Genomic DNA, 26773 nt, shown 5'->3' with positions numbered 1-26773 from the left:
TGGATACCAACATGAAAAGCTGTAGAAATTGTCTTGCAGAGGGTAAAGAACTGGGGATTGAAACCAAGGATAAAGCTGTGCAGAAGAGAAGAAATGGAAAGCAGCAGTACAAATAGTGGAAATGAGCATATGGGCAGCATCGGAAGCAAAGCAGCGAAGAGAAAGGGAGTAAATTCCATGAAATGCATAGGAGATTGATAAAAGCAGAACAAAAAGGGAAGAATGAAATTCAAAGCATGCCCCGAAAAACGTGTGAAGGTCCCACCTGTCATTTATGCTTCTAATTGGGTATCTTTACTTTCAAAGTATAGGGTTGATCCTTTGACGATCACTCTCTTGATTTACAGCAGAGACAGATAGTTGAGAAGTCTTTTCTCACATAGCTAGCACAAGCCTGCGCTTTTCCTTGCTGGCAGGGTGGAAATGACAGATTAGTCCTAGGAAGAAAAATCAAGCAATATTAGCAGAGGATGGTTTCGATCCATCGACCTCTGGGTTATGGGCCCAGCACGCTTCCGCTGCGCCACTCTGCTCCCTTGTGAAAGTGCTCTCTTTATGCAGAGGAGGAGCTTTCAGCGGAGTGGCAAGGGATTGGTGGGGCTCTCTCCTCATTTGCCTAAGCACATCGCAAGGTATGCTGGGTACAGAAAATCTTCATCTTCCCCACTCACAGTCAGTCATAACTGAAAGTGCAGACCCTCTTAGGAATTAGCCGTTTCAGGCCTTTACCAAGACAGCAGCTCTCTGTCCCTGTCCTTTCTCTGTGATCCTAGCACTAGCATACTCAGGATTTGGCTTTACCTGGGAGCCAGAGATCTACCCGGTGAGGGCTTGCCCGGTGTGAGGCTTTTGAGCGTTTGGGAGCGTTCGGGACGTGAGAGGACGCTGGACAGGAAACTATGCCAATTTGAAGTATCCAACCTTCCTGCTGCAGTGAGAGGCTCTTTCCGTGGAAATCTGCCACTTGGAGTCCTCTCAACTTGCCCTCTGATAAAACATTTTTCTGAGCCGCAGTTACATCCGATGGTTACAAGGTGGCGCTGCATTCAGGTGAGAACACAAGTATGCACAAAATCTTGGGGACTTTTGCCAGATTTATCGGTGGATCTTGCCTATTATTTTCAGAGGCTAGATATCGCCTAGAAATGCTTTTTAACATAGGGATGCTGGGGTTATAATTTCTGGTCGGGGCGCAGCCCTTTCATTGCCTGCCCCCAGCAAAATATTTATTATCAGCACATGTGAGTGGTGAGTGCTTTATGGAAAATAGCATATATTGGGACAATGAATGTAGCAGATGAGGCGATCGAGATGTCTACCTACGTGTTTGATTATTTTTTTATATAACGGCTGATTATTCTGTTTCTGATATTTCAGTTTTGTGACATGTTGCATTAAAATATATCCTGCTTGGAGAATATATAAATATTTGCACTGCGTTGGCCGGGAATCGAACCCGGGTCAACTGCTTGGAAGGCAGCTATGCTCACCACTATACCACCAACGCCCTCTGATGTGTGTCCTCTAGGTTCCAGATGTTACAACGCCGAGTGCAGTGGCAATCTTGCACCGGTTCCAATCGTGCATTTGGTGTGGATACCAACATGAAAAGCTGTAGAAATTGTCTTGCAGTGGGTAAAGAACTGGGGATTGAAACCAAGGATAAAGCTGTGCAGAAGAGAAGAAATGGAAAGCAGCAGTACAAATAGTGGAAATGAGCATATGGGCAGCATCGGAAGCAAAGCAGCGAAGAGAAAGGGAGTAAATTCCATGAAATGCATAGGAGATTGATAAAAGCAGAACAAAAAGGGAAGAATTAAATTCAAAGCATGCCCCGAAAAACGTGTGAAGGTCCCACCTGTCATTTATGCTTCTAATTGGGTATCTTTACTTTCAAAGTATAGTTTTGATCCTTTGACGATCACTCTCTTGATTTACAGCAGAGACAGATAGTTGAGAAGTCTTTTCTCACATAGCTAGCACAAGCCTGCGCTTTTCCTTGCTGGCAGGGTGGAAATGACAGATTAGTCCTAGGAAGAAAAATCAAGCAATATTAGCAGAGGATGGTTTCGATCCATCGACCTCTGGGTTATGGGCCCAGCACGCTTCCGCTGCGCCACTCTGCTCCCTTGTGAAAGTGCTCTCTTTATGCAGAGGAGGAGCTTTCAGCGGAGTGGCAAGGGATTGGTGGGGCTCTCTCCTCATTTGCCTAAGCACATCGCAAGGTATGCTGGGTACAGAAAATCTTCATCTTCCCCACTCACAGTCAGTCATAACTGAAAGTGCAGACCCTCTTAGGAATTAGCCGTTTCAGGCCTTTACCAAGACAGCAGCTCTCTGTCCCTGTCCTTTCTCTGTGATCCTAGCACTAGCATACTCAGGATTTGGCTTTACCTGGGAGCCAGAGATCTACCCGGTGAGGGCTTGCCCGGTGTGAGGCTTTTGAGCGTTTGGGAGCGTTCGGGACGTGAGAGGACGCTGGACAGGAAACTATGCCAATTTGAAGTATCCAACCTTCCTGCTGCAGCGAGAGGCTCTTTCCGTGGAAATCTGCCACTTGGAGTCATCTCAACTTGCCCTCTGATAAAACATTTTTCTGAGTCGCAGTTACATCCGATGGTTACAAGGTGGCGCTGCATTCAGGTGAGAGCACAAGTATGCACAAAATCTTGGGGACTTTTGCCAGATTTATCGGTGGATCTTGCCTATTATTTTCAGAGGCTAGATATCGCCTAGAAATGCTTTTTAAAATAGGGATGCTGGGGTTATAATGTCTGGTCGGGGCTCAGCCCTTTCATTGCCTGCCCCCAGCAAAATATTTATTATCAGCACATGTGAGTGGTGAGTGCTTTATGGAAAATAGCATATATTGGGACAATGAATGTAGCAGATGAGGCGATCGAGATGTCTACCTACGTGTTTGTTTATTTTTTTATATAACGGCTGATTATTCTGTTTCTGATATTTCAGTTTTGTGACATGTTGCATTAAAATATATCCTGCTTGGAGAATATATAAATATTTGCACTGCGTTGGCCGGGAATCGAACCCGGGTCAACTGCTTGGAAGGCAGCTATGCTCACCACTATACCACCAACACCCTCTGATGTGTGTCCTCTAGGTTCCAGATGTTACAACGCCGAGTGCAGTGGCAATCTTGCACCGGTTCCAATCGTGCATTTGGTGTGGATACCAACATGAAAAGCTGTAGAAATTGTCTTGCAGAGGGTAAAGAACTGGGGATTGAAACCAAGGATAAAGCTGTGCAGAAGAGAAGAAATGGAAAGCAGCAGTACAAATAGTGGAAATGAGCATATGGGCAGCATCGGAAGCAAAGCAGCGAAGAGAAAGGGAGTAAATTCCATGAAATGCATAGGAGATTGATAAAAGCAGAACAAAAAGGGAAGAATGAAATTCAAAGCATGCCCCGAAAAACGTGTGAAGGTCCCACCTGTCATTTATGCTTCTAATTGGGTATCTTTACTTTCAAAGTATAGGGTTGATCCTTTGACGATCACTCTCTTGATTTACAGCAGAGACAGATAGTTGAGAAGTCTTTTCTCACATAGCTAGCACAAGCCTGCGCTTTTCCTTGCTGGCAGGGTGGAAATGACAGATTAGTCCTAGGAAGAAAAATCAAGCAATATTAGCAGAGGATGGTTTCGATCCATCGACCTCTGGGTTATGGGCCCAGCACGCTTCCGCTGCGCCACTCTGCTCCCTTGTGAAAGTGCTCTCTTTATGCAGAGGAGGAGCTTTCAGCGGAGTGGCAAGGGATTGGTGGGGCTCTCTCCTCATTTGCCTAAGCACATCGCAAGGTATGCTGGGTACAGAAAATCTTCATCTTCCCCACTCACAGTCAGTCATAACTGAAAGTGCAGACCCTCTTAGGAATTAGCCGTTTCAGGCCTTTACCAAGACAGCAGCTCTCTGTCCCTGTCCTTTCTCTGTGATCCTAGCACTAGCATACTCAGGATTTGGCTTTACCTGGGAGCCAGAGATCTACCCGGTGAGGGCTTGCCCGGTGTGAGGCTTTTGAGCGTTTGGGAGCGTTCGGGACGTGAGAGGACGCTGGACAGGAAACTATGCCAATTTGAAGTATCCAACCTTCCTGCTGCAGTGAGAGGCTCTTTCCGTGGAAATCTGCCACTTGGAGTCCTCTCAACTTGCCCTCTGATAAAACATTTTTCTGAGCCGCAGTTACATCCGATGGTTACAAGGTGGCGCTGCATTCAGGTGAGAACACAAGTATGCACAAAATCTTGGGGACTTTTGCCAGATTTATCGGTGGATCTTGCCTATTATTTTCAGAGGCTAGATATCGCCTAGAAATGCTTTTTAACATAGGGATGCTGGGGTTATAATTTCTGGTCGGGGCGCAGCCCTTTCATTGCCTGCCCCCAGCAAAATATTTATTATCAGCACATGTGAGTGGTGAGTGCTTTATGGAAAATAGCATATATTGGGACAATGAATGTAGCAGATGAGGCGATCGAGATGTCTACCTACGTGTTTGATTATTTTTTTATATAACGGCTGATTATTCTGTTTCTGATATTTCAGTTTTGTGACATGTTGCATTAAAATATATCCTGCTTGGAGAATATATAAATATTTGCACTGCGTTGGCCGGGAATCGAACCCGGGTCAACTGCTTGGAAGGCAGCTATGCTCACCACTATACCACCAACGCCCTCTGATGTGTGTCCTCTAGGTTCCAGATGTTACAATGCCGAGTGCAGTGGCAATCTTGCACCGGTTCCAATCGTGCATTTGGTGTGGATACCAACATGAAAAGCTGTAGAAATTGTCTTGCAGTGGGTAAAGAACTGGGGATTGAAACCAAGGATAAAGCTGTGCAGAAGAGAAGAAATGGAAAGCAGCAGTACAAATAGTGGAAATGAGCATATGGGCAGCATCGGAAGCAAAGCAGCGAAGAGAAAGGGAGTAAATTCCATGAAATGCATAGGAGATTGATAAAAGCAGAACAAAAAGGGAAGAATTAAATTCAAAGCATGCCCCGAAAAACGTGTGAAGGTCCCACCTGTCATTTATGCTTCTAATTGGGTATCTTTACTTTCAAAGTATAGTTTTGATCCTTTGACGATCACTCTCTTGATTTACAGCAGAGACAGATAGTTGAGAAGTCTTTTCTCACATAGCTAGCACAAGCCTGCGCTTTTCCTTGCTGGCAGGGTGGAAATGACAGATTAGTCCTAGGAAGAAAAATCAAGCAATATTAGCAGAGGATGGTTTCGATCCATCGACCTCTGGGTTATGGGCCCAGCACGCTTCCGCTGCGCCACTCTGCTCCCTTGTGAAAGTGCTCTCTTTATGCAGAGGAGGAGCTTTCAGCGGAGTGGCAAGGGATTGGTGGGGCTCTCTCCTCATTTGCCTAAGCACATCGCAAGGTATGCTGGGTACAGAAAATCTTCATCTTCCCCACTCACAGTCAGTCATAACTGAAAGTGCAGACCCTCTTAGGAATTAGCCGTTTCAGGCCTTTACCAAGACAGCAGCTCTCTGTCCCTGTCCTTTCTCTGTGATCCTAGCACTAGCATACTCAGGATTTGGCTTTACCTGGGAGCCAGAGATCTACCCGGTGAGAGGCTTGCCCGGTGTGAGGCTTTTGAGCGTTTGGGAGCGTTCGGGACGTGAGAGGACGCTGGACAGGAAACTATGCCAATTTGAAGTATCCAACCTTCCTGCTGCAGCGAGAGGCTCTTTCCGTGGAAATCTGCCACTTGGAGTCATCTCAACTTGCCCTCTGATAAAACATTTTTCTGAGTCGCAGTTACATCCGATGGTTACAAGGTGGCGCTGCATTCAGGTGAGAGCACAAGTATGCACAAAATCTTGGGGACTTTTGCCAGATTTATCGGTGGATCTTGCCTATTATTTTCAGAGGCTAGATATCGCCTAGAAATGCTTTTTAAAATAGGGATGCTGGGGTTATAATGTCTGGTCGGGGCTCAGCCCTTTCATTGCCTGCCCCCAGCAAAATATTTATTATCAGCACATGTGAGTGGTGAGTGCTTTATGGAAAATAGCATATATTGGGACAATGAATGTAGCAGATGAGGCGATCGAGATGTCTACCTACGTGTTTGTTTATTTTTTTATATAACGGCTGATTATTCTGTTTCTGATATTTCAGTTTTGTGACATGTTGCATTAAAATATATCCTGCTTGGAGAATATATAAATATTTGCACTGCGTTGGCCGGGAATCGAACCCGGGTCAACTGCTTGGAAGGCAGCTATGCTCACCACTATACCACCAACACCCTCTGATGTGTGTCCTCTAGGTTCCAGATGTTACAACGCCGAGTGCAGTGGCAATCTTGCACCGGTTCCAATCGTGCATTTGGTGTGGATACCAACATGAAAAGCTGTAGAAATTGTCTTGCAGAGGGTAAAGAACTGGGGATTGAAACCAAGGATAAAGCTGTGCAGAAGAGAAGAAATGGAAAGCAGCAGTACAAATAGTGGAAATGAGCATATGGGCAGCATCGGAAGCAAAGCAGCGAAGAGAAAGGGAGTAAATTCCATGAAATGCATAGGAGATTGATAAAAGCAGAACAAAAAGGGAAGAATGAAATTCAAAGCATGCCCCGAAAAACGTGTGAAGGTCCCACCTGTCATTTATGCTTCTAATTGGGTATCTTTACTTTCAAAGTATAGGGTTGATCCTTTGACGATCACTCTCTTGATTTACAGCAGAGACAGATAGTTGAGAAGTCTTTTCTCACATAGCTAGCACAAGCCTGCGCTTTTCCTTGCTGGCAGGGTGGAAATGACAGATTAGTCCTAGGAAGAAAAATCAAGCAATATTAGCAGAGGATGGTTTCGATCCATCGACCTCTGGGTTATGGGCCCAGCACGCTTCCGCTGCGCCACTCTGCTCCCTTGTGAAAGTGCTCTCTTTATGCAGAGGAGGAGCTTTCAGCGGAGTGGCAAGGGATTGGTGGGGCTCTCTCCTCATTTGCCTAAGCACATCGCAAGGTATGCTGGGTACAGAAAATCTTCATCTTCCCCACTCACAGTCAGTCATAACTGAAAGTGCAGACCCTCTTAGGAATTAGCCGTTTCAGGCCTTTACCAAGACAGCAGCTCTCTGTCCCTGTCCTTTCTCTGTGATCCTAGCACTAGCATACTCAGGATTTGGCTTTACCTGGGAGCCAGAGATCTACCCGGTGAGGGCTTGCCCGGTGTGAGGCTTTTGAGCGTTTGGGAGCGTTCGGGACGTGAGAGGACGCTGGACAGGAAACTATGCCAATTTGAAGTATCCAACCTTCCTGCTGCAGTGAGAGGCTCTTTCCGTGGAAATCTGCCACTTGGAGTCCTCTCAACTTGCCCTCTGATAAAACATTTTTCTGAGCCGCAGTTACATCCGATGGTTACAAGGTGGCGCTGCATTCAGGTGAGAACACAAGTATGCACAAAATCTTGGGGACTTTTGCCAGATTTATCGGTGGATCTTGCCTATTATTTTCAGAGGCTAGATATCGCCTAGAAATGCTTTTTAACATAGGGATGCTGGGGTTATAATTTCTGGTCGGGGCGCAGCCCTTTCATTGCCTGCCCCCAGCAAAATATTTATTATCAGCACATGTGAGTGGTGAGTGCTTTATGGAAAATAGCATATATTGGGACAATGAATGTAGCAGATGAGGCGATCGAGATGTCTACCTACGTGTTTGATTATTTTTTTATATAACGGCTGATTATTCTATTTCTGATATTTCAGTTTTGTGACATGTTGCATTAAAATATATCCTGCTTGGAGAATATATAAATATTTGCACTGCGTTGGCCGGGAATCGAACCCGGGTCAACTGCTTGGAAGGCAGCTATGCTCACCACTATACCACCAACGCCCTCTGATGTGTGTCCTCTAGGTTCCAGATGTTACAACGCCGAGTGCAGTGGCAATCTTGCACCGGTTCCAATCGTGCATTTGGTGTGGATACCAACATGAAAAGCTGTAGAAATTGTCTTGCAGTGGGTAAAGAACTGGGGATTGAAACCAAGGATAAAGCTGTGCAGAAGAGAAGAAATGGAAAGCAGCAGTACAAATAGTGGAAATGAGCATATGGGCAGCATCGGAAGCAAAGCAGCGAAGAGAAAGGGAGTAAATTCCATGAAATGCATAGGAGATTGATAAAAGCAGAACAAAAAGGGAAGAATTAAATTCAAAGCATGCCCCGAAAAACGTGTGAAGGTCCCACCTGTCATTTATGCTTCTAATTGGGTATCTTTACTTTCAAAGTATAGTTTTGATCCTTTGACGATCACTCTCTTGATTTACAGCAGAGACAGATAGTTGAGAAGTCTTTTCTCACATAGCTAGCACAAGCCTGCGCTTTTCCTTGCTGGCAGGGTGGAAATGACAGATTAGTCCTAGGAAGAAAAATCAAGCAATATTAGCAGAGGATGGTTTCGATCCATCGACCTCTGGGTTATGGGCCCAGCACGCTTCCGCTGCGCCACTCTGCTCCCTTGTGAAAGTGCTCTCTTTATGCAGAGGAGGAGCTTTCAGCGGAGTGGCAAGGGATTGGTGGGGCTCTCTCCTCATTTGCCTAAGCACATCGCAAGGTATGCTGGGTACAGAAAATCTTCATCTTCCCCACTCACAGTCAGTCATAACTGAAAGTGCAGACCCTCTTAGGAATTAGCCGTTTCAGGCCTTTACCAAGACAGCAGCTCTCTGTCCCTGTCCTTTCTCTGTGATCCTAGCACTAGCATACTCAGGATTTGGCTTTACCTGGGAGCCAGAGATCTACCCGGTGAGAGGCTTGCCCGGTGTGAGGCTTTTGAGCGTTTGGGAGCGTTCGGGACGTGAGAGGACGCTGGACAGGAAACTATGCCAATTTGAAGTATCCAACCTTCCTGCTGCAGCGAGAGGCTCTTTCCGTGGAAATCTGCCACTTGGAGTCATCTCAACTTGCCCTCTGATAAAACATTTTTCTGAGTCGCAGTTACATCCGATGGTTACAAGGTGGCGCTGCATTCAGGTGAGAGCACAAGTATGCACAAAATCTTGGGGACTTTTGCCAGATTTATCGGTGGATCTTGCCTATTATTTTCAGAGGCTAGATATCGCCTAGAAATGCTTTTTAAAATAGGGATGCTGGGGTTATAATGTCTGGTCGGGGCTCAGCCCTTTCATTGCCTGCCCCCAGCAAAATATTTATTATCAGCACATGTGAGTGGTGAGTGCTTTATGGAAAATAGCATATATTGGGACAATGAATGTAGCAGATGAGGCGATCGAGATGTCTACCTACGTGTTTGTTTATTTTTTTATATAACGGCTGATTATTCTGTTTCTGATATTTCAGTTTTGTGACATGTTGCATTAAAATATATCCTGCTTGGAGAATATATAAATATTTGCACTGCGTTGGCCGGGAATCGAACCCGGGTCAACTGCTTGGAAGGCAGCTATGCTCACCACTATACCACCAACACCCTCTGATGTGTGTCCTCTAGGTTCCAGATGTTACAACGCCGAGTGCAGTGGCAATCTTGCACCGGTTCCAATCGTGCATTTGGTGTGGATACCAACATGAAAAGCTGTAGAAATTGTCTTGCAGAGGGTAAAGAACTGGGGATTGAAACCAAGGATAAAGCTGTGCAGAAGAGAAGAAATGGAAAGCAGCAGTACAAATAGTGGAAATGAGCATATGGGCAGCATCGGAAGCAAAGCAGCGAAGAGAAAGGGAGTAAATTCCATGAAATGCATAGGAGATTGATAAAAGCAGAACAAAAAGGGAAGAATGAAATTCAAAGCATGCCCCGAAAAACGTGTGAAGGTCCCACCTGTCATTTATGCTTCTAATTGGGTATCTTTACTTTCAAAGTATAGGGTTGATCCTTTGACGATCACTCTCTTGATTTACAGCAGAGACAGATAGTTGAGAAGTCTTTTCTCACATAGCTAGCACAAGCCTGCGCTTTTCCTTGCTGGCAGGGTGGAAATGACAGATTAGTCCTAGGAAGAAAAATCAAGCAATATTAGCAGAGGATGGTTTCGATCCATCGACCTCTGGGTTATGGGCCCAGCACGCTTCCGCTGCGCCACTCTGCTCCCTTGTGAAAGTGCTCTCTTTATGCAGAGGAGGAGCTTTCAGCGGAGTGGCAAGGGATTGGTGGGGCTCTCTCCTCATTTGCCTAAGCACATCGCAAGGTATGCTGGGTACAGAAAATCTTCATCTTCCCCACTCACAGTCAGTCATAACTGAAAGTGCAGACCCTCTTAGGAATTAGCCGTTTCAGGCCTTTACCAAGACAGCAGCTCTCTGTCCCTGTCCTTTCTCTGTGATCCTAGCACTAGCATACTCAGGATTTGGCTTTACCTGGGAGCCAGAGATCTACCCGGTGAGGGCTTGCCCGGTGTGAGGCTTTTGAGCGTTTGGGAGCGTTCGGGACGTGAGAGGACGCTGGACAGGAAACTATGCCAATTTGAAGTATCCAACCTTCCTGCTGCAGTGAGAGGCTCTTTCCGTGGAAATCTGCCACTTGGAGTCCTCTCAACTTGCCCTCTGATAAAACATTTTTCTGAGCCGCAGTTACATCCGATGGTTACAAGGTGGCGCTGCATTCAGGTGAGAACACAAGTATGCACAAAATCTTGGGGACTTTTGCCAGATTTATCGGTGGATCTTGCCTATTATTTTCAGAGGCTAGATATCGCCTAGAAATGCTTTTTAACATAGGGATGCTGGGGTTATAATTTCTGGTCGGGGCGCAGCCCTTTCATTGCCTGCCCCCAGCAAAATATTTATTATCAGCACATGTGAGTGGTGAGTGCTTTATGGAAAATAGCATATATTGGGACAATGAATGTAGCAGATGAGGCGATCGAGATGTCTACCTACGTGTTTGATTATTTTTTTATATAACGGCTGATTATTCTGTTTCTGATATTTCAGTTTTGTGACATGTTGCATTAAAATATATCCTGCTTGGAGAATATATAAATATTTGCACTGCGTTGGCCGGGAATCGAACCCGGGTCAACTGCTTGGAAGGCAGCTATGCTCACCACTATACCACCAACGCCCTCTGATGTGTGTCCTCTAGGTTCCAGATGTTACAACGCCGAGTGCAGTGGCAATCTTGCACCGGTTCCAATCGTGCATTTGGTGTGGATACCAACATGAAAAGCTGTAGAAATTGTCTTGCAGTGGGTAAAGAACTGGGGATTGAAACCAAGGATAAAGCTGTGCAGAAGAGAAGAAATGGAAAGCAGCAGTACAAATAGTGGAAATGAGCATATGGGCAGCATCGGAAGCAAAGCAGCGAAGAGAAAGGGAGTAAATTCCATGAAATGCATAGGAGATTGATAAAAGCAGAACAAAAAGGGAAGAATTAAATTCAAAGCATGCCCCGAAAAACGTGTGAAGGTCCCACCTGTCATTTATGCTTCTAATTGGGTATCTTTACTTTCAAAGTATAGTTTTGATCCTTTGACGATCACTCTCTTGATTTACAGCAGAGACAGATAGTTGAGAAGTCTTTTCTCACATAGCTAGCACAAGCCTGCGCTTTTCCTTGCTGGCAGGGTGGAAATGACAGATTAGTCCTAGGAAGAAAAATCAAGCAATATTAGCAGAGGATGGTTTCGATCCATCGACCTCTGGGTTATGGGCCCAGCACGCTTCCGCTGCGCCACTCTGCTCCCTTGTGAAAGTGCTCTCTTTATGCAGAGGAGGAGCTTTCAGCGGAGTGGCAAGGGATTGGTGGGGCTCTCTCCTCATTTGCCTAAGCACATCGCAAGGTATGCTGGGTACAGAAAATCTTCATCTTCCCCACTCACAGTCAGTCATAACTGAAAGTGCAGACCCTCTTAGGAATTAGCCGTTTCAGGCCTTTACCAAGACAGCAGCTCTCTGTCCCTGTCCTTTCTCTGTGATCCTAGCACTAGCATACTCAGGATTTGGCTTTACCTGGGAGCCAGAGATCTACCCGGTGAGAGGCTTGCCCGGTGTGAGGCTTTTGAGCGTTTGGGAGCGTTCGGGACGTGAGAGGACGCTGGACAGGAAACTATGCCAATTTGAAGTATCCAACCTTCCTGCTGCAGCGAGAGGCTCTTTCCGTGGAAATCTGCCACTTGGAGTCATCTCAACTTGCCCTCTGATAAAACATTTTTCTGAGTCGCAGTTACATCCGATGGTTACAAGGTGGCGCTGCATTCAGGTGAGAGCACAAGTATGCACAAAATCTTGGGGACTTTTGCCAGATTTATCGGTGGATCTTGCCTATTATTTTCAGAGGCTAGATATCGCCTAGAAATGCTTTTTAAAATAGGGATGCTGGGGTTATAATGTCTGGTCGGGGCTCAGCCCTTTCATTGCCTGCCCCCAGCAAAATATTTATTATCAGCACATGTGAGTGGTGAGTGCTTTATGGAAAATAGCATATATTGGGACAATGAATGTAGCAGATGAGGCGATCGAGATGTCTACCTACGTGTTTGTTTATTTTTTTATATAACGGCTGATTATTCTGTTTCTGATATTTCAGTTTTGTGACATGTTGCATTAAAATATATCCTGCTTGGAGAATATATAAATATTTGCACTGCGTTGGCCGGGAATCGAACCCGGGTCAACTGCTTGGAAGGCAGCTATGCTCACCACTATACCACCAACACCCTCTGATGTGTGTCCTCTAGGTTCCAGATGTTACAACGCCGAGTGCAGTGGCAATCTTGCACCGGTTCCAATCGTGCATTTGGTGTGGATACCAACATGAAAAGCTGTAGAAATTGTCTTGCAGAGGGTAAAGAACTGGGGATTGAAACCAAGGATAAAGCTGTGCAGAAGAGAAGAAATGGAAAGCAGCAGTACAAATAGTGGAAATGAGCATATGGGCAGCATCGGAAGCAAAGCAGCGAAGAGAAAGGGAGTAAATTCCATGAAATGCATAGGAGATTGATAAAAGCAGAACAAAAAGGGAAGAATGAAATTCAAAGCATGCCCCGAAAAACGTGTGAAGGTCCCACCTGTCATTTATGCTTCTAATTGGGTATCTTTACTTTCAAAGTATAGGGTTGATCCTTTGACGATCACTCTCTTGATTTACAGCAGAGACAGATAGTTGAGAAGTCTTTTCTCACATAGCTAGCACAAGCCTGCGCTTTTCCTTGCTGGCAGGGTGGAAATGACAGATTAGTCCTAGGAAGAAAAATCAAGCAATATTAGCAGAGGATGGTTTCGATCCATCGACCTCTGGGTTATGGGCCCAGCACGCTTCCGCTGCGCCACTCTGCTCCCTTGTGAAAGTGCTCTCTTTATGCAGAGGAGGAGCTTTCAGCGGAGTGGCAAGGGATTGGTGGGGCTCTCTCCTCATTTGCCTAAGCACATCGCAAGGTATGCTGGGTACAGAAAATCTTCATCTTCCCCACTCACAGTCAGTCATAACTGAAAGTGCAGACCCTCTTAGGAATTAGCCGTTTCAGGCCTTTACCAAGACAGCAGCTCTCTGTCCCTGTCCTTTCTCTGTGATCCTAGCACTAGCATACTCAGGATTTGGCTTTACCTGGGAGCCAGAGATCTACCCGGTGAGGGCTTGCCCGGTGTGAGGCTTTTGAGCGTTTGGGAGCGTTCGGGACGTGAGAGGACGCTGGACAGGAAACTATGCCAATTTGAAGTATCCAACCTTCCTGCTGCAGTGAGAGGCTCTTTCCGTGGAAATCTGCCACTTGGAGTCCTCTCAACTTGCCCTCTGATAAAACATTTTTCTGAGCCGCAGTTACATCCGATGGTTACAAGGTGGCGCTGCATTCAGGTGAGAACACAAGTATGCACAAAATCTTGGGGACTTTTGCCAGATTTATCGGTGGATCTTGCCTATTATTTTCAGAGGCTAGATATCGCCTAGAAATGCTTTTTAACATAGGGATGCTGGGGTTATAATTTCTGGTCGGGGCGCAGCCCTTTCATTGCCTGCCCCCAGCAAAATATTTATTATCAGCACATGTGAGTGGTGAGTGCTTTATGGAAAATAGCATATATTGGGACAATGAATGTAGCAGATGAGGCGATCGAGATGTCTACCTACGTGTTTGATTATTTTTTTATATAACGGCTGATTATTCTGTTTCTGATATTTCAGTTTTGTGACATGTTGCATTAAAATATATCCTGCTTGGAGAATATATAAATATTTGCACTGCGTTGGCCGGGAATCGAACCCGGGTCAACTGCTTGGAAGGCAGCTATGCTCACCACTATACCACCAACGCCCTCTGATGTGTGTCCTCTAGGTTCCAGATGTTACAACGCCGAGTGCAGTGGCAATCTTGCACCGGTTCCAATCGTGCATTTGGTGTGGATACCAACATGAAAAGCTGTAGAAATTGTCTTGCAGTGGGTAAAGAACTGGGGATTGAAACCAAGGATAAAGCTGTGCAGAAGAGAAGAAATGGAAAGCAGCAGTACAAATAGTGGAAATGAGCATATGGGCAGCATCGGAAGCAAAGCAGCGAAGAGAAAGGGAGTAAATTCCATGAAATGCATAGGAGATTGATAAAAGCAGAACAAAAAGGGAAGAATTAAATTCAAAGCATGCCCCGAAAAACGTGTGAAGGTCCCACCTGTCATTTATGCTTCTAATTGGGTATCTTTACTTTCAAAGTATAGTTTTGATCCTTTGACGATCACTCTCTTGATTTACAGCAGAGACAGATAGTTGAGAAGTCTTTTCTCACATAGCTAGCACAAGCCTGCGCTTTTCCTTGCTGGCAGGGTGGAAATGACAGATTAGTCCTAGGAAGAAAAATCAAGCAATATTAGCAGAGGATGGTTTCGATCCATCGACCTCTGGGTTATGGGCCCAGCACGCTTCCGCTGCGCCACTCTGCTCCCTTGTGAAAGTGCTCTCTTTATGCAGAGGAGGAGCTTTCAGCGGAGTGGCAAGGGATTGGTGGGGCTCTCTCCTCATTTGCCTAAGCACATCGCAAGGTATGCTGGGTACAGAAAATCTTCATCTTCCCCACTCACAGTCAGTCATAACTGAAAGTGCAGACCCTCTTAGGAATTAGCCGTTTCAGGCCTTTACCAAGACAGCAGCTCTCTGTCCCTGTCCTTTCTCTGTGATCCTAGCACTAGCATACTCAGGATTTGGCTTTACCTGGGAGCCAGAGATCTACCCGGTGAGGGCTTGCCCGGTGTGAGGCTTTTGAGCGTTTGGGAGCGTTCGGGACGTGAGAGGACGCTGGACAGGAAACTATGCCAATTTGAAGTATCCAACCTTCCTGCTGCAGCGAGAGGCTCTTTCCGTGGAAATCTGCCACTTGGAGTCATCTCAACTTGCCCTCTGATAAAACATTTTTCTGAGTCGCAGTTACATCCGATGGTTACAAGGTGGCGCTGCATTCAGGTGAGAGCACAAGTATGCACAAAATCTTGGGGACTTTTGCCAGATTTATCGGTGGATCTTGCCTATTATTTTCAGAGGCTAGATATCGCCTAGAAATGCTTTTTAAAATAGGGATGCTGGGGTTATAATGTCTGGTCGGGGCTCAGCCCTTTCATTGCCTGCCCCCAGCAAAATATTTATTATCAGCACATGTGAGTGGTGAGTGCTTTATGGAAAATAGCATATATTGGGACAATGAATGTAGCAGATGAGGCGATCGAGATGTCTACCTACGTGTTTGTTTATTTTTTTATATAACGGCTGATTATTCTGTTTCTGATATTTCAGTTTTGTGACATGTTGCATTAAAATATATCCTGCTTGGAGAATATATAAATATTTGCACTGCGTTGGCCGGTAATCGAACCCGGGTCAACTGCTTGGAAGGCAGCTATGCTCACCACTATACCACCAACACCCTCTGATGTGTGTCCTCTAGGTTCCAGATGTTACAACGCCGAGTGCAGTGGCAATCTTGCACCGGTTCCAATCGTGCATTTGGTGTGGATACCAACATGAAAAGCTGTAGAAATTGTCTTGCAGAGGGTAAAGAACTGGGGATTGAAACCAAGGATAAAGCTGTGCAGAAGAGAAGAAATGGAAAGCAGCAGTACAAATAGTGGAAATGAGCATATGGGCAGCATCGGAAGCAAAGCAGCGAAGAGAAAGGGAGTAAATTCCATGAAATGCATAGGAGATTGATAAAAGCAGAACAAAAAGGGAAGAATGAAATTCAAAGCATGCCCCGAAAAACGTGTGAAGGTCCCACCTGTCATTTATGCTTCTAATTGGGTATCTTTACTTTCAAAGTATAGGGTTGATCCTTTGACGATCACTCTCTTGATTTACAGCAGAGACAGATAGTTGAGAAGTCTTTTCTCACATAGCTAGCACAAGCCTGCGCTTTTCCTTGCTGGCAGGGTGGAAATGACAGATTAGTCCTAGGAAGAAAAATCAAGCAATATTAGCAGAGGATGGTTTCGATCCATCGACCTCTGGGTTATGGGCCCAGCACGCTTCCGCTGCGCCACTCTGCTCCCTTGTGAAAGTGCTCTCTTTATGCAGAGGAGGAGCTTTCAGCGGAGTGGCAAGGGATTGGTGGGGCTCTCTCCTCATTTGCCTAAGCACATCGCAAGGTATGCTGGGTACAGAAAATCTTCATCTTCCCCACTCACAGTCAGTCATAACTGAAAGTGCAGACCCTCTTAGGAATTAGCCGTTTCAGGCCTTTACCAAGACAGCAGCTCTCTGTCCCTGTCCTTTCTCTGTGATCCTAGCACTAGCATACTCAGGATTTGGCTTTACCTGGGAGCCAGAGATCTACCCGGTGAGGGCTTGCCCGGTGTGAGGCTTTTGAGCGTTTGGGAGCGTTCGGGACGTGAGAGGACGCTGGACAGGAAACTATGCCAATTTGAAGTATCCAACCTTCCTGCTGCAGTGAGAGGCTCTTTCCGTGGAAATCTGCCACTTGGAGTCCTCTCAACTTGCCCTCTGATAAAACATTTTTCTGAGCCGCAGTTACATCCGATGGTTACAAGGTGGCGCTGCATTCAGGTGAGAACACAAGTATGCACAAAATCTTGGGGACTTTTGCCAGATTTATCGGTGGATCTTGCCTATTATTTTCAGAGGCTAGATATCGCCTAGAAATGCTTTTTAACATAGGGATGCTGGGGTTATAATTTCTGGTCGGGGCGCAGCCCTTTCATTGCCTGCCCCCAGCAAAATATTTATTATCAGCACATGTGAGTGGTGAGTGCTTTATGGAAAATAGCATATATTGGGACAATGAATGTAGCAGATGAGGCGATCGAGATGTCTACCTACGTGTTTGATTATTTTTTTATATAACGGCTGATTATTCTATTTCTGATATTTCAGTTTTGTGACATGTTGCATTAAAATATATCCTGCTTGGAGAATATATAAATATTTGCACTGCGTTGGCCGGGAATCGAACCCGGGTCAACTGCTTGGAAGGCAGCTATGCTCACCACTATACCACCAACGCCCTCTGATGTGTGTCCTCTAGGTTCCAGATGTTACAACGCCGAGTGCAGTGGCAATCTTGCACCGGTTCCAATCGTGCATTTGGTGTGGATACCAACATGAAAAGCTGTAGAAATTGTCTTGCAGTGGGTAAAGAACTGGGGATTGAAACCAAGGATAAAGCTGTGCAGAAGAGAAGAAATGGAAAGCAGCAGTACAAATAGTGGAAATGAGCATATGGGCAGCATCGGAAGCAAAGCAGCGAAGAGAAAGGGAGTAAATTCCATGAAATGCATAGGAGATTGATAAAAGCAGAACAAAAAGGGAAGAATTAAATTCAAAGCATGCCCCGAAAAACGTGTGAAGGTCCCACCTGTCATTTATGCTTCTAATTGGGTATCTTTACTTTCAAAGTATAGTTTTGATCCTTTGACGATCACTCTCTTGATTTACAGCAGAGACAGATAGTTGAGAAGTCTTTTCTCACATAGCTAGCACAAGCCTGCGCTTTTCCTTGCTGGCAGGGTGGAAATGACAGATTAGTCCTAGGAAGAAAAATCAAGCAATATTAGCAGAGGATGGTTTCGATCCATCGACCTCTGGGTTATGGGCCCAGCACGCTTCCGCTGCGCCACTCTGCTCCCTTGTGAAAGTGCTCTCTTTATGCAGAGGAGGAGCTTTCAGCGGAGTGGCAAGGGATTGGTGGGGCTCTCTCCTCATTTGCCTAAGCACATCGCAAGGTATGCTGGGTACAGAAAATCTTCATCTTCCCCACTCACAGTCAGTCATAACTGAAAGTGCAGACCCTCTTAGGAATTAGCCGTTTCAGGCCTTTACCAAGACAGCAGCTCTCTGTCCCTGTCCTTTCTCTGTGATCCTAGCACTAGCATACTCAGGATTTGGCTTTACCTGGGAGCCAGAGATCTACCCGGTGAGGGCGAGGCTTTTGAGCGTTTGGGAGCGTTCGGGACGTGAGAGGACGCTGGACAGGAAACTATGCCAATTTGAAGTATCCAACCTTCCTGCTGCAGCGAGAGGCTCTTTCCGTGGAAATCTGCCACTTGGAGTCATCTCAACTTGCCCTCTGATAAAACATTTTTCTGAGTCGCAGTTACATCCGATGGTTACAAGGTGGCGCTGCATTCAGGTGAGAGCACAAGTATGCACAAAATCTTGGTGTGGATACCAACATGAAAAGCTGTAGAAATTGTCTTGCAGAGGGTAAAGAACTGGGGATTGAAACCAAGGATAAAGCTGTGCAGAAGAGAAGAAATGGAAAGCAGCAGTACAAATAGTGGAAATGAGCATATGGGCAGCATCGGAAGCAAAGCAGCGAAGAGAAAGGGAGTAAATTCCATGAAATGCATAGGAGATTGATAAAAGCAGAACAAAAAGGGAAGAATGAAATTCAAAGCATGCCCCGAAAAACGTGTGAAGGTCCCACCTGTCATTTATGCTTCTAATTGGGTATCTTTACTTTCAAAGTATAGGGTTGATCCTTTGACGATCACTCTCTTGATTTACAGCAGAGACAGATAGTTGAGAAGTCTTTTCTCACATAGCTAGCACAAGCCTGCGCTTTTCCTTGCTGGCAGGGTGGAAATGACAGATTAGTCCTAGGAAGAAAAATCAAGCAATATTAGCAGAGGATGGTTTCGATCCATCGACCTCTGGGTTATGGGCCCAGCACGCTTCCGCTGCGCCACTCTGCTCCCTTGTGAAAGTGCTCTCTTTATGCAGAGGAGGAGCTTTCAGCGGAGTGGCAAGGGATTGGTGGGGCTCTCTCCTCATTTGCCTAAGCACATCGCAAGGTATGCTGGGTACAGAAAATCTTCATCTTCCCCACTCACAGTCAGTCATAACTGAAAGTGCAGACCCTCTTAGGAATTAGCCGTTTCAGGCCTTTACCAAGACAGCAGCTCTCTGTCCCTGTCCTTTCTCTGTGATCCTAGCACTAGCATACTCAGGATTTGGCTTTACCTGGGAGCCAGAGATCTACCCGGTGAGGGCTTGCCCGGTGTGAGGCTTTTGAGCGTTTGGGAGCGTTCGGGACGTGAGAGGACGCTGGACAGGAAACTATGCCAATTTGAAGTATCCAACCTTCCTGCTGCAGTGAGAGGCTCTTTCCGTGGAAATCTGCCACTTGGAGTCCTCTCAACTTGCCCTCTGATAAAACATTTTTCTGAGCCGCAGTTACATCCGATGGTTACAAGGTGGCGCTGCATTCAGGTGAGAACACAAGTATGCACAAAATCTTGGGGACTTTTGCCAGATTTATCGGTGGATCTTGCCTATTATTTTCAGAGGCTAGATATCGCCTAGAAATGCTTTTTAACATAGGGATGCTGGGGTTATAATTTCTGGTCGGGGCGCAGCCCTTTCATTGCCTGCCCCCAGCAAAATATTTATTATCAGCACATGTGAGTGGTGAGTGCTTTATGGAAAATAGCATATATTGGGACAATGAATGTAGCAGATGAGGCGATCGAGATGTCTACCTACGTGTTTGATTATTTTTTTATATAACGGCTGATTATTCTGTTTCTGATATTTCAGTTTTGTGACATGTTGCATTAAAATATATCCTGCTTGGAGAATATATAAATATTTGCACTGCGTTGGCCGGGAATCGAACCCGGGTCAACTGCTTGGAAGGCAGCTATGCTCACCACTATACCACCAACGCCCTCTGATGTGTGTCCTCTAGGTTCCAGATGTTACAACGCCGAGTGCAGTGGCAATCTTGCACCGGTTCCAATCGTGCATTTGGTGTGGATACCAACATGAAAAGCTGTAGAAATTGTCTTGCAGTGGGTAAAGAACTGGGGATTGAAACCAAGGATAAAGCTGTGCAGAAGAGAAGAAATGGAAAGCAGCAGTACAAATAGTGGAAATGAGCATATGGGCAGCATCGGAAGCAAAGCAGCGAAGAGAAAGGGAGTAAATTCCATGAAATGCATAGGAGATTGATAAAAGCAGAACAAAAAGGGAAGAATTAAATTCAAAGCATGCCCCGAAAAACGTGTGAAGGTCCCACCTGTCATTTATGCTTCTAATTGGGTATCTTTACTTTCAAAGTATAGTTTTGATCCTTTGACGATCACTCTCTTGATTTACAGCAGAGACAGATAGTTGAGAAGTCTTTTCTCACATAGCTAGCACAAGCCTGCGCTTTTCCTTGCTGGCAGGGTGGAAATGACAGATTAGTCCTAGGAAGAAAAATCAAGCAATATTAGCAGAGGATGGTTTCGATCCATCGACCTCTGGGTTATGGGCCCAGCACGCTTCCGCTGCGCCACTCTGCTCCCTTGTGAAAGTGCTCTCTTTATGCAGAGGAGGAGCTTTCAGCGGAGTGGCAAGGGATTGGTGGGGCTCTCTCCTCATTTGCCTAAGCACATCGCAAGGTATGCTGGGTACAGAAAATCTTCATCTTCCCCACTCACAGTCAGTCATAACTGAAAGTGCAGACCCTCTTAGGAATTAGCCGTTTCAGGCCTTTACCAAGACAGCAGCTCTCTGTCCCTGTCCTTTCTCTGTGATCCTAGCACTAGCATACTCAGGATTTGGCTTTACCTGGGAGCCAGAGATCTACCCGGTGAGGGCTTGCCCGGTGTGAGGCTTTTGAGCGTTTGGGAGCGTTCGGGACGTGAGAGGACGCTGGACAGGAAACTATGCCAATTTGAAGTATCCAACCTTCCTGCTGCAGCGAGAGGCTCTTTCCGTGGAAATCTGCCACTTGGAGTCATCTCAACTTGCCCTCTGATAAAACATTTTTCTGAGTCGCAGTTACATCCGATGGTTACAAGGTGGCGCTGCATTCAGGTGAGAGCACAAGTATGCACAAAATCTTGGGGACTTTTGCCAGATTTATCGGTGGATCTTGCCTATTATTTTCAGAGGCTAGATATCGCCTAGAAATGCTTTTTAAAATAGGGATGCTGGGGTTATAATGTCTGGTCGGGGCTCAGCCCTTTCATTGCCTGCCCCCAGCAAAATATTTATTATCAGCACATGTGAGTGGTGAGTGCTTTATGGAAAATAGCATATATTGGGACAATGAATGTAGCAGATGAGGCGATCGAGATGTCTACCTACGTGTTTGTTTATTTTTTTATATAACGGCTGATTATTCTGTTTCTGATATTTCAGTTTTGTGACATGTTGCATTAAAATATATCCTGCTTGGAGAATATATAAATATTTGCACTGCGTTGGCCGGGAATCGAACCCGGGTCAACTGCTTGGAAGGCAGCTATGCTCACCACTATACCACCAACACCCTCTGATGTGTGTCCTCTAGGTTCCAGATGTTACAACGCCGAGTGCAGTGGCAATCTTGCACCGGTTCCAATCGTGCATTTGGTGTGGATACCAACATGAAAAGCTGTAGAAATTGTCTTGCAGAGGGTAAAGAACTGGGGATTGAAACCAAGGATAAAGCTGTGCAGAAGAGAAGAAATGGAAAGCAGCAGTACAAATAGTGGAAATGAGCATATGGGCAGCATCGGAAGCAAAGCAGCGAAGAGAAAGGGAGTAAATTCCATGAAATGCATAGGAGATTGATAAAAGCAGAACAAAAAGGGAAGAATGAAATTCAAAGCATGCCCCGAAAAACGTGTGAAGGTCCCACCTGTCATTTATGCTTCTAATTGGGTATCTTTACTTTCAAAGTATAGGGTTGATCCTTTGACGATCACTCTCTTGATTTACAGCAGAGACAGATAGTTGAGAAGTCTTTTCTCACATAGCTAGCACAAGCCTGCGCTTTTCCTTGCTGGCAGGGTGGAAATGACAGATTAGTCCTAGGAAGAAAAATCAAGCAATATTAGCAGAGGATGGTTTCGATCCATCGACCTCTGGGTTATGGGCCCAGCACGCTTCCGCTGCGCCACTCTGCTCCCTTGTGAAAGTGCTCTCTTTATGCAGAGGAGGAGCTTTCAGCGGAGTGGCAAGGGATTGGTGGGGCTCTCTCCTCATTTGCCTAAGCACATCGCAAGGTATGCTGGGTACAGAAAATCTTCATCTTCCCCACTCACAGTCAGTCATAACTGAAAGTGCAGACCCTCTTAGGAATTAGCCGTTTCAGGCCTTTACCAAGACAGCAGCTCTCTGTCCCTGTCCTTTCTCTGTGATCCTAGCACTAGCATACTCAGGATTTGGCTTTACCTGGGAGCCAGAGATCTACCCGGTGAGGGCTTGCCCGGTGTGAGGCTTTTGAGCGTTTGGGAGCGTTCGGGACGTGAGAGGACGCTGGACAGGAAACTATGCCAATTTGAAGTATCCAACCTTCCTGCTGCAGTGAGAGGCTCTTTCCGTGGAAATCTGCCACTTGGAGTCCTCTCAACTTGCCCTCTGATAAAACATTTTTCTGAGCCGCAGTTACATCCGATGGTTACAAGGTGGCGCTGCATTCAGGTGAGAACACAAGTATGCACAAAATCTTGGGGACTTTTGCCAGATTTATCGGTGGATCTTGCCTATTATTTTCAGAGGCTAGATATCGCCTAGAAATGCTTTTTAACATAGGGATGCTGGGGTTATAATTTCTGGTCGGGGCGCAGCCCTTTCATTGCCTGCCCCCAGCAAAATATTTATTATCAGCACATGTGAGTGGTGAGTGCTTTATGGAAAATAGCATATATTGGGACAATGAATGTAGCAGATGAGGCGATCGAGATGTCTACCTACGTGTTTGATTATTTTTTTATATAACGGCTGATTATTCTGTTTCTGATATTTCAGTTTTGTGACATGTTGCATTAAAATATATCCTGCTTGGAGAATATATAAATATTTGCACTGCGTTGGCCGGGAATCGAACCCGGGTCAACTGCTTGGAAGGCAGCTATGCTCACCACTATACCACCAACGCCCTCTGATGTGTGTCCTCTAGGTTCCAGATGTTACAACGCCGAGTGCAGTGGCAATCTTGCACCGGTTCCAATCGTGCATTTGGTGTGGATACCAACATGAAAAGCTGTAGAAATTGTCTTGCAGTGGGTAAAGAACTGGGGATTGAAACCAAGGATAAAGCTGTGCAGAAGAGAAGAAATGGAAAGCAGCAGTACAAATAGTGGAAATGAGCATATGGGCAGCATCGGAAGCAAAGCAGCGAAGAGAAAGGGAGTAAATTCCATGAAATGCATAGGAGATTGATAAAAGCAGAACAAAAAGGGAAGAATTAAATTCAAAGCATGCCCCGAAAAACGTGTGAAGGTCCCACCTGTCATTTATGCTTCTAATTGGGTATCTTTACTTTCAAAGTATAGTTTTGATCCTTTGACGATCACTCTCTTGATTTACAGCAGAGACAGATAGTTGAGAAGTCTTTTCTCACATAGCTAGCACAAGCCTGCGCTTTTCCTTGCTGGCAGGGTGGAAATGACAGATTAGTCCTAGGAAGAAAAATCAAGCAATATTAGCAGAGGATGGTTTCGATCCATCGACCTCTGGGTTATGGGCCCAGCACGCTTCCGCTGCGCCACTCTGCTCCCTTGTGAAAGTGCTCTCTTTATGCAGAGGAGGAGCTTTCAGCGGAGTGGCAAGGGATTGGTGGGGCTCTCTCCTCATTTGCCTAAGCACATCGCAAGGTATGCTGGGTACAGAAAATCTTCATCTTCCCCACTCACAGTCAGTCATAACTGAAAGTGCAGACCCTCTTAGGAATTAGCCGTTTCAGGCCTTTACCAAGACAGCAGCTCTCTGTCCCTGTCCTTTCTCTGTGATCCTAGCACTAGCATACTCAGGATTTGGCTTTACCTGGGAGCCAGAGATCTACCCGGTGAGGGCTTGCCCGGTGTGAGGCTTTTGAGCGTTTGGGAGCGTTCGGGACGTGAGAGGACGCTGGACAGGAAACTATGCCAATTTGAAGTATCCAACCTTCCTGCTGCAGCGAGAGGCTCTTTCCGTGGAAATCTGCCACTTGGAGTCATCTCAACTTGCCCTCTGATAAAACATTTTTCTGAGTCGCAGTTACATCCGATGGTTACAAGGTGGCGCTGCATTCAGGTGAGAGCACAAGTATGCACAAAATCTTGGGGACTTTTGCCAGATTTATCGGTGGATCTTGCCTATTATTTTCAGAGGCTAGATATCGCCTAGAAATGCTTTTTAAAATAGGGATGCTGGGGTTATAATGTCTGGTCGGGGCTCAGCCCTTTCATTGCCTGCCCCCAGCAAAATATTTATTATCAGCACATGTGAGTGGTGAGTGCTTTATGGAAAATAGCATATATTGGGACAATGAATGTAGCAGATGAGGCGATCGAGATGTCTACCTACGTGTTTGTTTATTTTTTTATATAACGGCTGATTATTCTGTTTCTGATATTTCAGTTTTGTGACATGTTGCATTAAAATATATCCTGCTTGGAGAATATATAAATATTTGCACTGCGTTGGCCGGTAATCGAACCCGGGTCAACTGCTTGGAAGGCAGCTATGCTCACCACTATACCACCAACACCCTCTGATGTGTGTCCTCTAGGTTCCAGATGTTACAACGCCGAGTGCAGTGGCAATCTTGCACCGGTTCCAATCGTGCATTTGGTGTGGATACCAACATGAAAAGCTGTAGAAATTGTCTTGCAGAGGGTAAAGAACTGGGGATTGAAACCAAGGATAAAGCTGTGCAGAAGAGAAGAAATGGAAAGCAGCAGTACAAATAGTGGAAATGAGCATATGGGCAGCATCGGAAGCAAAGCAGCGAAGAGAAAGGGAGTAAATTCCATGAAATGCATAGGAGATTGATAAAAGCAGAACAAAAAGGGAAGAATGAAATTCAAAGCATGCCCCGAAAAACGTGTGAAGGTCCCACCTGTCATTTATGCTTCTAATTGGGTATCTTTACTTTCAAAGTATAGGGTTGATCCTTTGACGATCACTCTCTTGATTTACAGCAGAGACAGATAGTTGAGAAGTCTTTTCTCACATAGCTAGCACAAGCCTGCGCTTTTCCTTGCTGGCAGGGTGGAAATGACAGATTAGTCCTAGGAAGAAAAATCAAGCAATATTAGCAGAGGATGGTTTCGATCCATCGACCTCTGGGTTATGGGCCCAGCACGCTTCCGCTGCGCCACTCTGCTCCCTTGTGAAAGTGCTCTCTTTATGCAGAGGAGGAGCTTTCAGCGGAGTGGCAAGGGATTGGTGGGGCTCTCTCCTCATTTGCCTAAGCACATCGCAAGGTATGCTGGGTACAGAAAATCTTCATCTTCCCCACTCACAGTCAGTCATAACTGAAAGTGCAGACCCTCTTAGGAATTAGCCGTTTCAGGCCTTTACCAAGACAGCAGCTCTCTGTCCCTGTCCTTTCTCTGTGATCCTAGCACTAGCATACTCAGGATTTGGCTTTACCTGGGAGCCAGAGATCTACCCGGTGAGGGCTTGCCCGGTGTGAGGCTTTTGAGCGTTTGGGAGCGTTCGGGACGTGAGAGGACGCTGGACAGGAAACTATGCCAATTTGAAGTATCCAACCTTCCTGCTGCAGTGAGAGGCTCTTTCCGTGGAAATCTGCCACTTGGAGTCCTCTCAACTTGCCCTCTGATAAAACATTTTTCTGAGCCGCAGTTACATCCGATGGTTACAAGGTGGCGCTGCATTCAGGTGAGAACACAAGTATGCACAAAATCTTGGGGACTTTTGCCAGATTTATCGGTGGATCTTGCCTATTATTTTCAGAGGCTAGATATCGCCTAGAAATGCTTTTTAACATAGGGATGCTGGGGTTATAATTTCTGGTCGGGGCGCAGCCCTTTCATTGCCTGCCCCCAGCAAAATATTTATTATCAGCACATGTGAGTGGTGAGTGCTTTATGGAAAATAGCATATATTGGGACAATGAATGTAGCAGATGAGGCGATCGAGATGTCTACCTACGTGTTTGATTATTTTTTTATATAACGGCTGATTATTCTATTTCTGATATTTCAGTTTTGTGACATGTTGCATTAAAATATATCCTGCTTGGAGAATATATAAATATTTGCACTGCGTTGGCCGGGAATCGAACCCGGGTCAACTGCTTGGAAGGCAGCTATGCTCACCACTATACCACCAACGCCCTCTGATGTGTGTCCTCTAGGTTCCAGATGTTACAACGCCGAGTGCAGTGGCAATCTTGCACCGGTTCCAATCGTGCATTTGGTGTGGATACCAACATGAAAAGCTGTAGAAATTGTCTTGCAGTGGGTAAAGAACTGGGGATTGAAACCAAGGATAAAGCTGTGCAGAAGAGAAGAAATGGAAAGCAGCAGTACAAATAGTGGAAATGAGCATATGGGCAGCATCGGAAGCAAAGCAGCGAAGAGAAAGGGAGTAAATTCCATGAAATGCATAGGAGATTGATAAAAGCAGAACA

At 45.7% G+C, this 26773-nt stretch overlaps 14 non-coding genes across 14 annotated transcripts; all 14 read right to left on the bottom strand.

Annotated features, from left to right (window-relative positions):
* Positions 1–1435: 1435 nt before the first annotated feature.
* Positions 1436–1507, bottom strand: TRNAG-UCC (transfer RNA glycine (anticodon UCC)). Its single transcript has one exon. It is a non-coding gene; the product is annotated as a tRNA-Gly (tRNA).
* A 1521-nt stretch (positions 1508–3028) lies between these two features.
* On the bottom strand, positions 3029–3100 carry TRNAG-UCC (transfer RNA glycine (anticodon UCC)). The gene has a single exon. It is a non-coding gene; the product is annotated as a tRNA-Gly (tRNA).
* Positions 3101–4621: 1521 nt separating this feature from the next.
* On the bottom strand, positions 4622–4693 carry TRNAG-UCC (transfer RNA glycine (anticodon UCC)). Its single transcript has one exon. It is a non-coding gene; the product is annotated as a tRNA-Gly (tRNA).
* Positions 4694–6215: 1522 nt separating this feature from the next.
* Positions 6216–6287, bottom strand: TRNAG-UCC (transfer RNA glycine (anticodon UCC)). Its single transcript has one exon. It is a non-coding gene; the product is annotated as a tRNA-Gly (tRNA).
* A 1521-nt stretch (positions 6288–7808) lies between these two features.
* TRNAG-UCC (transfer RNA glycine (anticodon UCC)) lies at positions 7809–7880 on the bottom strand. The gene has a single exon. It is a non-coding gene; the product is annotated as a tRNA-Gly (tRNA).
* Positions 7881–9402: 1522 nt separating this feature from the next.
* Positions 9403–9474, bottom strand: TRNAG-UCC (transfer RNA glycine (anticodon UCC)). Its single transcript has one exon. It is a non-coding gene; the product is annotated as a tRNA-Gly (tRNA).
* A 1521-nt stretch (positions 9475–10995) lies between these two features.
* On the bottom strand, positions 10996–11067 carry TRNAG-UCC (transfer RNA glycine (anticodon UCC)). The gene has a single exon. It is a non-coding gene; the product is annotated as a tRNA-Gly (tRNA).
* Positions 11068–12589: 1522 nt separating this feature from the next.
* On the bottom strand, positions 12590–12661 carry TRNAG-UCC (transfer RNA glycine (anticodon UCC)). Its single transcript has one exon. It is a non-coding gene; the product is annotated as a tRNA-Gly (tRNA).
* A 1521-nt stretch (positions 12662–14182) lies between these two features.
* TRNAG-UCC (transfer RNA glycine (anticodon UCC)) lies at positions 14183–14254 on the bottom strand. The gene has a single exon. It is a non-coding gene; the product is annotated as a tRNA-Gly (tRNA).
* Positions 14255–17368: 3114 nt separating this feature from the next.
* On the bottom strand, positions 17369–17440 carry TRNAG-UCC (transfer RNA glycine (anticodon UCC)). The gene has a single exon. It is a non-coding gene; the product is annotated as a tRNA-Gly (tRNA).
* A 2592-nt stretch (positions 17441–20032) lies between these two features.
* TRNAG-UCC (transfer RNA glycine (anticodon UCC)) lies at positions 20033–20104 on the bottom strand. The gene has a single exon. It is a non-coding gene; the product is annotated as a tRNA-Gly (tRNA).
* A 1521-nt stretch (positions 20105–21625) lies between these two features.
* On the bottom strand, positions 21626–21697 carry TRNAG-UCC (transfer RNA glycine (anticodon UCC)). Its single transcript has one exon. It is a non-coding gene; the product is annotated as a tRNA-Gly (tRNA).
* Positions 21698–23218: 1521 nt separating this feature from the next.
* On the bottom strand, positions 23219–23290 carry TRNAG-UCC (transfer RNA glycine (anticodon UCC)). Its single transcript has one exon. It is a non-coding gene; the product is annotated as a tRNA-Gly (tRNA).
* A 3114-nt stretch (positions 23291–26404) lies between these two features.
* Positions 26405–26476, bottom strand: TRNAG-UCC (transfer RNA glycine (anticodon UCC)). The gene has a single exon. It is a non-coding gene; the product is annotated as a tRNA-Gly (tRNA).
* Positions 26477–26773: the final 297 nt, after the last annotated feature.

Source organism: Triturus cristatus, chromosome 11, assembly GCF_964204655.1.
Source record: "Triturus cristatus chromosome 11, aTriCri1.1, whole genome shotgun sequence".
Classification (NCBI taxonomy): domain Eukaryota; kingdom Metazoa; phylum Chordata; class Amphibia; order Caudata; family Salamandridae; genus Triturus; species Triturus cristatus.
Note: the sequence above shows the minus strand (reverse complement) of the source record. Positions and strands in the feature narration are given on the sequence as shown.